This window comes from Python bivittatus, unplaced genomic scaffold (genome assembly GCF_059951505.1).
Source record: "Python bivittatus isolate LINGU-HERP-01145 unplaced genomic scaffold, Pbiv_v1 ctg000700_np1212, whole genome shotgun sequence".
Classification (NCBI taxonomy): domain Eukaryota; kingdom Metazoa; phylum Chordata; class Lepidosauria; order Squamata; family Pythonidae; genus Python; species Python bivittatus.
In genome coordinates, this window is record NW_028277098.1 from 23,505,825 (window position 1) to 23,517,484 (window position 11,660).

General features: G+C 39.4%; 1 long non-coding RNA gene across 1 annotated transcript in view; it reads left to right on the forward strand.

Moving 5' to 3' along the window:
- Nucleotides 1–8,118, forward strand: part of LOC148214149 (uncharacterized) — a 30,236-nt gene extending 22,118 nt beyond the window's left edge. The window contains exon 4 of the long non-coding RNA XR_015793454.1: nucleotides 4,131–8,118. This is a non-coding gene — a long non-coding RNA (uncharacterized LOC148214149). The remainder of the gene's footprint in view (nucleotides 1–4,130) is intronic.
- The last annotated feature ends 3,542 nt before the right edge of the window (nucleotides 8,119–11,660 follow it).

Below are 11,660 nucleotides of genomic sequence, written 5' to 3' on the forward strand. Positions count from 1 at the left end.
TACATCGTTGTTTGTATGTTACCTTTTAAAGTTCACAATTCTGGAAAAATTCAATTGAAAAGCAGTTTATAACTCCAGTCTGAACAAGGATTTTATATCTGAAAAGCCCATTTTTGAAGCACTGTGGGCTGAGAAGAAAGTGTTTCCAAAGAGATTTTCTAGGCACCAACACAGAGAAGGCCTGTCTGAAAACCATTATGTCATGAGCAGTTAAATTAAAATGGAAAACTCAGGAGCTTGAAGGAAGTCTGTGGAATGTACCTGCCTTATGGTTTCTAACAGAAGAACAGAAAGGCAGGTTGGGGTGCTTTAATATTTATGAAACCTTCATGCATGCACCCACCAACCTGGGTTCAGATGGAGGTGAAACATGAGTCCTCTTTAGACATTCCCCTTGCATATAATTTAACCTGCAAAAAAGAAGGCACAGTGAGAAATGTGCTAGGCCCCTCATCCCTCCCTCTTCATTCTCACTGTCCTCGTGCATAGACGGCCCCTGTCTGCCCCAGACAGTTTCTGTGGGACAAGGAAATCAGCCCTTCCTTCCACTAACAGTAGCTTTGGAGGAGAGAGAAGTCTTTATAATCATCATTGCACAGCTTCTCAGTACCTTACAAACGTACAAGGGTATTTCTTCTGGGAATCCATAATTAATTCAGAGTCTGATGAAGTAGATATTCCAACCATTTGTATCTGCTTCAGCTTCAACTGAAATGTATTTCAGGTTATTTCACCATGTTTTCACTTGTGTAACTAGTTTAGTGATGTGGTAACTAGGAATGTGCTGCCAATTTATTTGTGTTTTAATTAGCAACACTCTTTTTAGCAGTTTCACATAATGTGCAGGCACTGGTTTCAACAAGAGCCTTGCAGAGATGACGGTTCTTAATGATCTGATACCCATTTTTAAAAGCCATATTCCCCTTCTTTTAGTTTTCCCTGATATTTGTCCCATTTCCCTACGTCTTCCTTATCGTGAAGCTAGCGGCCTTAATAAATGCACATATTTGATGATATTCGTTCCTTATTTGATAGCTGTATGGTGTTAGACCGAAGAAGGTCATCATGATGTTAAGTTGGTTGCTGAACAGAGGATCAGAATGTAAACAAACTCTTGGAAGTTGGTAAGCAGAAGTGTGATAGTGTAAATAATATATTCATTATTGACAGCTCAGGGACAGAAAATTCCTTTTCTATCCCCACATCTTTTTCATGCCAACTGATAGTATTCAAATCTGTTGGTTTAATGTGTCTTTCTTCTATGTTCCTAAGGAATGACCGGAGCCCTGTACAAAGTTACACATGCTTAAGCTGATATATGATTTCTGCAAACTTAAGCCAACTAAATATGCTTTAAGTAGGGAAGAAAGAGTTCTTCCTAACTTAACTGGATCTTCCTTTGCTTAATCCTCACCCCCAACAGTGTCATTCGTATTTTTCAGATATTTGTCAGTTGTCGGCATGGAAGGCAATGGGGATACATTGTGTAGCTCATCCTTTCCACCAGCAACCCTTCTTTTCTGTGCCAGGATTAACTTTCTGAAGCAGGAATGTGACTGGGTCATATGAAGTCAATTTTTGAGGTACATACTGGTAAATTCAGGAAGCCTCTTAAGACCCAGTCTCCTGTAACTGGGAAAGTCTACATTCACAGGGAACTTAGTAGGTGATGAGACAAGTGCAATTCTGTTTCTACTTTATACCTGTAATGGGCTGTGAGAATAACCTTGAGAGACAGGAGGAAGAGCAACAGCTGAGACAATGACCTGATAAGAAAAATATGAGTCCAAAGCAGGAATGGGGGTAGAGAGAGCACCTCAGAAGGGACCCTCCCTCGTTCTCTGGAACGTAAAGGCAGAGAAGTGCTTTCAGACTTGCAAAGTTTTGTTACTTTAACCTTAGAATAAGGTAGCATTAGTATTCTTGGTTTGGGTTTCCTGGTCTAGACAACCTTGAAGGGCTGATAATACCTCCCAGATGAATATGGGGAGATCATAAAGAGATGGGGGATCGTAATACTGTGACTGAAAGGCTCCACAATATTTAATGCCTGCAGAGGGATGTAATATATATGAAGCAAGGGTCTGTACATGCAATTATTCTTTGGGTGATTCTTACCAGTGAAGCTCAGCTGATGCTGAGGCAAGAGGTGGATGGAAGAGTCCCCCCCTCCTGCTTTGTTGTGGGTTTGTCCCCAAGTATATGAAGTGAAGCCTGCGTTTTCACTGAACTCTGCTCGCCTTTAGGAAAACGGTTAAGGCCTGGCCTTTCCCCCAGGCAAGAGGGACCAGTGGGGTGAGTTTCCTTTTGACTGTTCTGTTACATTGCTTGGTCGCCATTTTATATTTACATATTGTTTATGTTCAGAGTTATATGGTGGTGGTGTTTATTGCTTGCTTTTTATGCTGTATGTACACCACTTAGAATCACACTGTTGGAGCTGGGCAGCCTTAGAAACCTTGTTAATAAATAATAAATAAATAATAAAAGTAAATGGATGCTCTTGAACATATATCAGGGTAGGGATAAACATGCCTCTACCCCACTCACGAGGAATTCAAACTGCTCCTCTCTGTGTAACACCACCCCTTACCTATATAGTTCTATTACTGCTTTCATTTCATGATCATTCTTAAATGTAACCAAATATGCCTGGCTTTTGTGAGTATAAATATTTTAGGCATTGGACTGGACAATGCTTTCATAGATGTAAGAAATCTCTCCACTCTCCCCTTGATCCATGAACATACAAAGGTACATATGAAATTCAGATCCTTTGCTATGTATTTGCTTGTTTAATCAAACACACGTGAAGGACCTTAATAACTTACAACGATTCTCTTAATACAAAACAAGCCATGCTGCTTTTAATGGGGCTAATGACAAGGCCTCTAGCGACATCAGAGAAGTAAAGGCCTATTAAACTTAATGCGCCTAAGGATAGGTACACTTGAAACTGGGGAATTAATTGGCAGTACAGTATTTTTCTTCCAGTATGAAAAATACTATAGTAGCAAAAGTGTAACAATTAACTGAGAAGAAAGAAAGAAAGAAAGAAAGAAAGAAAGAAAGAAAGAAAGAAAGAAAGAAAGAAAGAAAGAAAGAAAGAAAGAAAGAAAGAAAGTCAGATAGAGGGTTCTTAGTACTACTAATCAAAGTAAGCTGTGCCTCTAGTCTCTCTTTTCATCTCTAAGAGATTTTCTGTAGATGAAAAAAATAGAAATAAAAATGGATTCATTCAGTACACTTCTAAAAAGAAGCTATAGTTACCACCAGTCCCTGTAAAAGTATGCGGATGAAACAGGATGAGTTTGCAGTGAAAGCCACATCTGACAATATATCTTACGCCATATTAATATTTGAAATTTCAGCCTCTCTCCATTTCTTTGCTTCTCCCCCACTTATTTCAAGCGACTACACCGTCTTTAAGCTTTCTTGCCCTAAGGTCAGCCGCTTCTATTATGTCACTGTTTCTTTCCTAATCCACCCCTATCACCTTCTGTCAGGCCTGCCTCTTTTAAGAACAGAGCATTTCAGGGGCATCTGCAAGGATGGGCCAAAAAGGTCACAACGGTGGCCATGGCTATGCAATTCAGCTGGATACAACATTCCTGTCCACCAAATTGTTTCTTGCTGGTGCAGAATAGAGGAGGGATCACCTGGTGTCCTACTTTCCCTTCTATTCTGCCTCTGTTATATACATAAAAGAGTCAAAGCTGGAATCACCCATGGCCAATTCCTTTGGGACTGCCCTTGCTAGCTACACCCAGGATTGTTTCCAGGGGCTTGGGAAAGTCCTGCGCCTTTTGATAGAGATAAATACATAAATAATATAACTTCTTGTTCGTTATTCGTGTCTCTTTCCCTCTGCTTTTGCCCGCCTTTTATCCCATTTTGCCAGTTAACCATTTTTGTTTGTTTGTTTGCTGACATTTCATAAATACACATCAAGCTATATTTTTTGCTAGCTGAACTGAGTGGTGTGTCTGATCTGGAAATAGGGGTTGAGTGTCCTGGGTGCATGAACTTATCCCCATTAATTTTTCAACAAAATGAAGCACATAAAAAGGGTGCAGAGCTTTGCTCACATGATCGCACCTGCATCTTGACTTTTTTGGTCTCTCCTGTAGATACTCCTGAGCATTTCAACCACGGATCTAAGAAGAGCAGTACAGGATCAAGCCAAAGGCATATCTGGTACAATCGTCTGTTTTTCAAAGTGGCCAAGCAAAAAAGTGAGACATTAACACGCAAGTTCTATAGCAACTGGCATTTACAAACCAGCTGCCTCTTGATATTAAGGATATATATTACTAGCACTCTCTGGTTCTTTTTCCACAGCATGCATAATTGTACACACTTACATTGTGTCCTGCTCCCATTTTTCTAAGCTAAAAAGCTGCAAATGTTGTTACTGTTCATCATAGGCAAATTGCTCAAACCTCTTGATCATTTTGCTGGATCATTTCAGCACTTTTCCCAAGTTTACAGTGTCTTTTTTTGAGGTGACATGACCAAAACAGATAGATTGACTAGTTAAGATATTGGCAACGTTATTTTCCTTTCCTTTCCTAATGATCCTGAGAACGGAATAGGTTTTTTTACAGCAGTAACCCTACAAGGTCGATGTTTTTGCTGAGCTGTCCACCACAACTCCAAGATCTTTCTTCTTGTCAGTCATCTGCAGTTCAGAATATCTTCAGTATAGATATGAATTTAAAGATATTGCTTTGGTTGCACCTCGGTATTCTTGCTTATACTGAATTGCATTTACCATTTTAATATCCATTTCTCAAATATGAACAACTCTTGCTAGAGCTCCTCAGTGATTTCTTGCTTGGTTTATTTCCTCAAACTTCCTAAGTAACTTGGTATCATCTGTATCTGGGGCAAAGCACTGCTCACCTCTGAATCCAGGGGTGAAAAATTCCTTTACTGTGAAAACTGTTTGTTCAGTTTTAACTTTGCTTTTGTCTCTTTACTAACCTATAGGAAGAATTATTTTCTTACCTGAAATTCCTAATGTTGTTCCAGAATCTTTGATAAGGATCAGGTAAATCTATCTAAGGGTTTGTTGACACTGTTAAAGTTTAGGGTGACAGGACTGACTTCTACAATAACCATATTAAGCCTTCTTCAAGAAGACTTTTCCATGTGCTTATTGTTGATAATATTTTCCCTTAATACATTCAGAATACAAATGAAACTAACTGCTTATAATTCTCTGGAACTTTCTTAAACTGGTTTTACACTTAATATTTCCCAGTCCTCTGATAGTTTTTTTTTTTTAGGAACATATTACATATTTTTGTTAAACAGCCTTCAGTTTCACATTTTATTTTATTTATTTATTTGTCAAATTTATATAGCTGCCCATCTCAGAGAACAAGTGACTCTGGGCGGTGTACAATGAAGCTAAAACAGTTAATAAATACCTAAAACAAAAGCATTATTTAAATACTATAAAAACACAGATAAGAAAAGGAAATAGGGGGTGAAGGGATGTTAATAATAACGGATCCAGCTCACTAGTTCACCAGTCCCCTGGGGTCCCCAGGCCTGATGGCACAACCAGGTCTTAAGGCTCTTCAGAAAGACAAAAGTGATGCAGCCAGCCTCACTTCAGGGGGAGGATATTCCACAAGGCAGGCACCACAGCAGAAGAGGCCCGCTGTCTAGGGCCCACCAAATGTAGCTCCCTAGACGATGGAACCCATAACATGCCCTCTCTGCTGGATCTGTTAGGATGGGCAGATATAATCAGATATAGATCTTTGAAGAACACGTGAATTGTTTATTTCCAATTTGATAAAATGTAAAACATAATCAGTTTGCAGCCAAATTGCTTCATCATAGAAATTCTGCAGCAAAATTGGAGGGCGGAGCTGGCGTCGCGGCGATACGGCGGGCGATCCTGGGCTCCCAGGATCGCAGCTGATATCTCCCCCCCCGGATGGTCCTGATGGACCTAAGCCGTCCCGTAGAGACGGTGATCGTAAAGGGCGCGTCCTGCGGATCTCAGGGACATCGCAAGTCCCAGATTGATCCCAGGAGAAGCTCTTGAAGCCGGCGGAGGAGAGGCAGCCATTTAATGACTGCGAAAGCCGGGACAGCTCCAAAGGAAGAAGAAGGAGAGGGGTGTCAACCGGCTGAGATGGACCTTTACTATTCAACTATTCTTAGAGAACACCTTAAGTAACTTAAAGAGATTTTTAAAAGTGAAGAAAAGTGGATTAAGCGGCGAGATTGAGCCTTATAAAAAAAAAAGGGGGAAAAAAATCTTTGTTTTTTAACTTTCCCTTTTTAGTGGAATTGGCAAGATTTTTTTCTTTTAAAAAAATATATTCTTAACTGGATTGGCTTTTTCTTTTCAATACTCAATAATCTTTTATTTCAAGCTTCTTTTTTGATTAAGATTTTTTTTATTGTTATAAGAAACCTATATTTTTTGTTTTGGAAATGGGGAAAGTGGAGTTAAGAGAAAGTAAATGAAAGAAAGTTGCACTGCCATCTAGAGGCTTGATATAGTGTTTTTTTTTTCATTGTGACGTATACTCAAGGACTTTGGGCTTTCTAAAGAGATAGTGGGATGTGCATGTTTATACAGGTGCCATCCGAATAACTATAAATAAGAAAGCGGAGTTGAAAGCGATTTTGAAAATATTCAAGATGGAAAGTTTGAGTTAGTCACAAGAGCCTTGTTTAGTGGCAGTAGCTCTTCTTTCTGGTAGAAGCTTTGCTTTGCTCTCTATTCCCCCCCCAGTTGGATTTTTAAAGAGACCTAGCCTTTCCCCTCCTCTTCTTTTCTTTTCTCTTTTTTTTTTCTTTCTCTTGGCAAGAACAAAGATAAAGAATCCTTTGACTTAATGAAGGTCTATACAAGGGGTTTGATAATAGACTATACGAGAAACACAATGCAGAAAAAGATTTTTAAACTATCGAGGATGACTATAAAAAACTGGAAGAAGAGCTCCAGAAATTCCCGCAAGAAAAAAAAAAAGACATCAAAGCTAAAATGGACTTAATTAAACATAAAACGGGATCAATGGAAAAGGAAGAAATAGCACAAGAAATCAGAAACACTAAACAGAACTATTTTGAGGCTTATAAACTGAGAATCAAAAAGGGTTAATCAATTGATAAATGAAGAGGGACAGACTTGTTCTTGGTAATGAGGGTGAGAAAAAGATTATGCAAGATTATAATGGAAAATTGTACTAAGAGAATACTTAAGAAGAAGAAGTAAAACAATATTGAAAGAAACTACTCCAGATGCTTAAAGAAAAAACGAGGGGAATGCAACAATGATGGAACTGACAGAAGCTTCAAAAAGCAGAATGTTTGAAAGGACATTTATTATTGCTTTCTCTTATCCAATAATATAGAAAATGAATAAACAGCTAGATATTTTGGGATATTGAATGAAAAGGGTGAACTTAAAACTATGCAAGCATTTGAATAAGGTATAAAACTGAGATATATAGTAAAGAATTGTATTTGATTGTAAATGTTTTAAGATATTAGACTAAAATTCATACATGGTTGGACATAGTAACATATAGATTTTAAACTAGAGATATTCTTGTTGAAACATGTAGTGAAGAATGAAGTATGTTTTGATAGTGGTTAGAACTGTAACTTTTAAGAATTGGAAGAATGAAAAAGTACCTATGCAGGAGGAAGTTATTGAAAATTATGGAATGTGCAGAGATGAGTTAAACTGATATTTGAAATTAGAGTAAGAAGATAAGCAATTTTATACGACACGGGATTTGTTTTATTAATGGTTGGATGAGAAAATATAGTAATGTAATGGATTAGGAAATTTTATAATAGAAATTTGATATTAATTACTATATATATATACATATATAATTGATGGATAAAAATGTATTACTAATCCTATAATGAAAGCTAAAATTTTTTGTAATAAATGATTTTATAGACTAGCTATAAATGATTAATAGTTGATAATTGATAAGTATACAAGTATATTTTGAATAGATGATATGAGAATTTATATAAATGAGTGAAGATTATGAAAGGGGCACCAATGATTTGGTAACTGGTTGACACACGGTATAAAATGGAAGATGTTTTTTTTTATGCCTTTGTATGTTCTTGTTTGTTTATATGTATGTTTTGTGTTTGTTGTAAAGAATAAAAAATTTTATTAAAAAAAAAAAAGAAATTCTGCAGCAAAATGGCTGTTTCGTTTGTTAATTTATTTATTTAAGGAATTTCTAAGGCCACTCAACTCCATAATGACTCTGGAGAGTGTACAGTAAAAAATAATAATCATACAGTACAATTAAAACAACAACAAAACACCACCCAAATGCCAGAAGAAAAGGCAACCAGTAAAAGACAATCAAACACACCACCAATTCTAACCCAAGGCCTGGGAAAACAAACTGGTTTTCAGAGCTGTTCTGAACATGGCCAGGATGGGCCCAGATGTTTCTTGGGGAAATGGTCTTTCAGAGGTCAGGTGATGCAATAGAGATGGCACAGATTTCTGTCAGCGGGGAGGAAGGGGAAGATACATGCCAAATTGAGGGTGAACATTTGTGTGCTCCATTTCTGCAAGGCAAATTGCATGGCTGTTTCATGCCTATTATCTTGAAACCCACAAAGGGCAAGAAGTTTAGGTCCTGTCCATGGCGATCTTGAATCACTAGATATGTCCCTCCAGGACCACGGGGGGAAATAGTCAAAGGGGAGAAGGCAGTCCACAGCCCCAAAGAATATTGCCTGCCCTTGTCCTAGTACTGAAATGAGGGAAGACTGATGTTGTCACCAGCTGTGTTTCTGTCAAAGCATGTGTTATCTTTTGAAGCTTCTTTTGGGACTGCTCAGTCAACTTGGATGGAACTTGAAATGAAACTCCTATCATGGAAACAAACTCCTGAAACTGAGCAGTATACTCAGGAAAGGAATGAATTGAAAATATGCCAGGGATTCAGACATGAGCTTATTAATTTATTAATTGGTTTCCTCTTCCTCTTGCCTGTGTTACAAGCAATACAGTAGTGTAGCAGCATGTGGCACGATGTGACTTTTTTCTTCATCTAAGGAACATTTAATTGCTGATCGTGGCTGGCTTGTCAGTTCCATTTTCCTGGATGCCCAGTTTAGGACCCAAATTGTCAACGGTTGTTTGCAGATGTCAGCAGTATTAATGGATGGTTTATCTTCTGGTCAGCACTACCTGGTAACTAGCATAGAGCCTCAGTAACATTTTTTAAAATGGCTTTGTGGCTGGATAGATTAATTTCTCTCTATCTTTAGTCCATAGTATAACTTTGTCAGGATGAAGATCCCAGCATGCTTAATTCAGTCTCCATAGCAACTGCATTGTTCGATCTACAGGCCAGTTCTTAGAACCTGAGAACTAACTAGGATGAGCCATGCTCCTCCCCCATTCAGGCTGATGCATAGGTGTTTACTATGTGTCTAGTATAAGGAAGTGAATTCTTTTATGGAATGCATTATTACAGTATGTGACAATCACTAATACTGTATACAAAGGCATGGTTCTCTAAATGTGTGCAAGTTGTGGGGTGGGGAGCTTCATAGAAACACAAAAGGTGAATGGGAAAATAAGAACTCTTCCTTGATTGCTGTCCATCTACAGATTTCCACTACAACAAATAGGATTTGATAAAATGTATTGTTGTCTTCTTTAATATCCTTCAGGGTTTTGGAAGGCATGTTTTCTATTGAACATGCCCAGAACCTCCAGACTTGTTACCTCGAGGAGCTTACAATCTCCTGTTTGTCAGTGAGTAGGGTACAGAATGTATGGAATAGGTGAAATAGGCAAGGCACAGATTGGAGCACAGATTGGAGCACTTTTGGATGAAGATTCATGCTGGGTTTAATGGGATCTGGGCAAAATGCTCATCAATGTCCATTGTAATACATATTCTCCCAAAGTTACCAGAAGGGAGAAGAGGTCAGTATGCTGCTGAGAGCAGCATAACTCCACCCACTGTCACCTCCATCATCTTTCTTCATGTTGACATAATGTTGACATCAAGACTAAGAAGCACTGGAGAAGATTAGTGGCAGCTCTGTGGTCCAGCATTTCTTTTTGCAGATGAATGTTAGGTGGTTTCAAAAATGTGATGCACACACTCAGCCAATATCTCAGTTGCAATCCTTTAGCAGCTCAAAGATTATAGATTTTCTGGAATCCAGGCATGCTGACTTTCCTCTCCCTCCAGTCCTTTGGGTCCTCCTAGTATAATATGAGTTATACTCCACACTATTTTTCCTTTTGAAGAAGTAAACGTTCCTACGGTGCATGACTTAGAGGCTTAAAGGCCATCCGATCCCCTCTAAATGAGGAAGCTTTATTAGGTAGCATAAGGCCGTGCTACCATTGCCTCCACCCTACCTATGTTCCTCCTTCTTCTTCTCCAACATGGATGGTCACTGGAGCCAGCTGGTGAGTGTTGACTTGTAGGTAGCCATTATGCACTCTTGTCTATAATCTGTAACTCCATTTTCCCTTTGACTTGTGATGTTCTTTTCAGGATTAATGATATACCTATGAGATCATTGCTGCTGTTTAATCTGTGTTGTTCTTTGCCTCCTGAAGTTACTTTCCCAGTGGGATATGCTCCTGCTGCTGGTACTGTAGGTTATGACTTCCTTGGATGGCTTTCCTACCTCTCATCATCAGTGAGAACACGGTTTTCTTCTTTGGCTGCACTGTTCTGTCCTTGCTACTCAGGTTTCTGCTAGCATGAGCAGCTATTAATCTGGCCCTTACTGAACAGCAATTTTTATTTTACAGGCTAACTGGAGAAACCACAGGGATTCTTCTGCACTATAGGGCTGGTGGGGAGAGCAGCTCCCAGCCTTTGGGCTTTGGATGACTGCTTTTCTCCTTCCCTTTGGTCTGTACCTCTCTCTTGGTCCCCTTGTAAACCAGCCAATTCCTCAATTTATGACTGTGGGTCTGGGCTATCAGTCCTCCTATCATCCTCTTGGACCCTACATAACCAAAGCCAAGCCACCTTCCATTACAACTGGTGAGCTAATACTGATAGAAGGGTTAAGCCCTCCCGCTCTAGAATCAAGAGGAGTGGGACTAAGTCTCACAATCTGCTTGCTATCTGGTCTTTCCCCAAGCTGACTATTACATCTAGAGGGTTTCCCTTTCCATAGTATGGGATAGGTGAGGTGGATGCCTACAGGGCCCACCAACACAACCTATCTAAGCCACATGCAAGTTTAGCCCAGTTTTTCCCTTTGTCCTGTAAGTGGATGGTTGCTGCTCAGGCCCCTAAACAAATCCCTGCTCATTGGTCCTGCTTCTTCTGGATCTGCTCCTTTTTGATCTGGTGACAGTCTGATGTAGCAGTAACGATCAATGGTGTGGCAGTATGAGGCAACTGTAGGGAGGTGGTGGCTACAAAATCTGTAGTTTAGACTACCATCAGTAGCAGAAATGTCTGCCCTGACCCTTCTGCTCCATTCACTGACTACAGGCAGTGAAAGAGGACCTCATGGGAGCAGAACCAGGCTTAAGTGGACTCCTGTGAACCCCACAGCTTCCCAATCATTTGACCCTGGTTCAGACTTGCTTTCAGCACACTACCATTGGCTTCCCTCCCCTCCAGAGCTTCCCAGTTAAGAGAAGCCCAGCC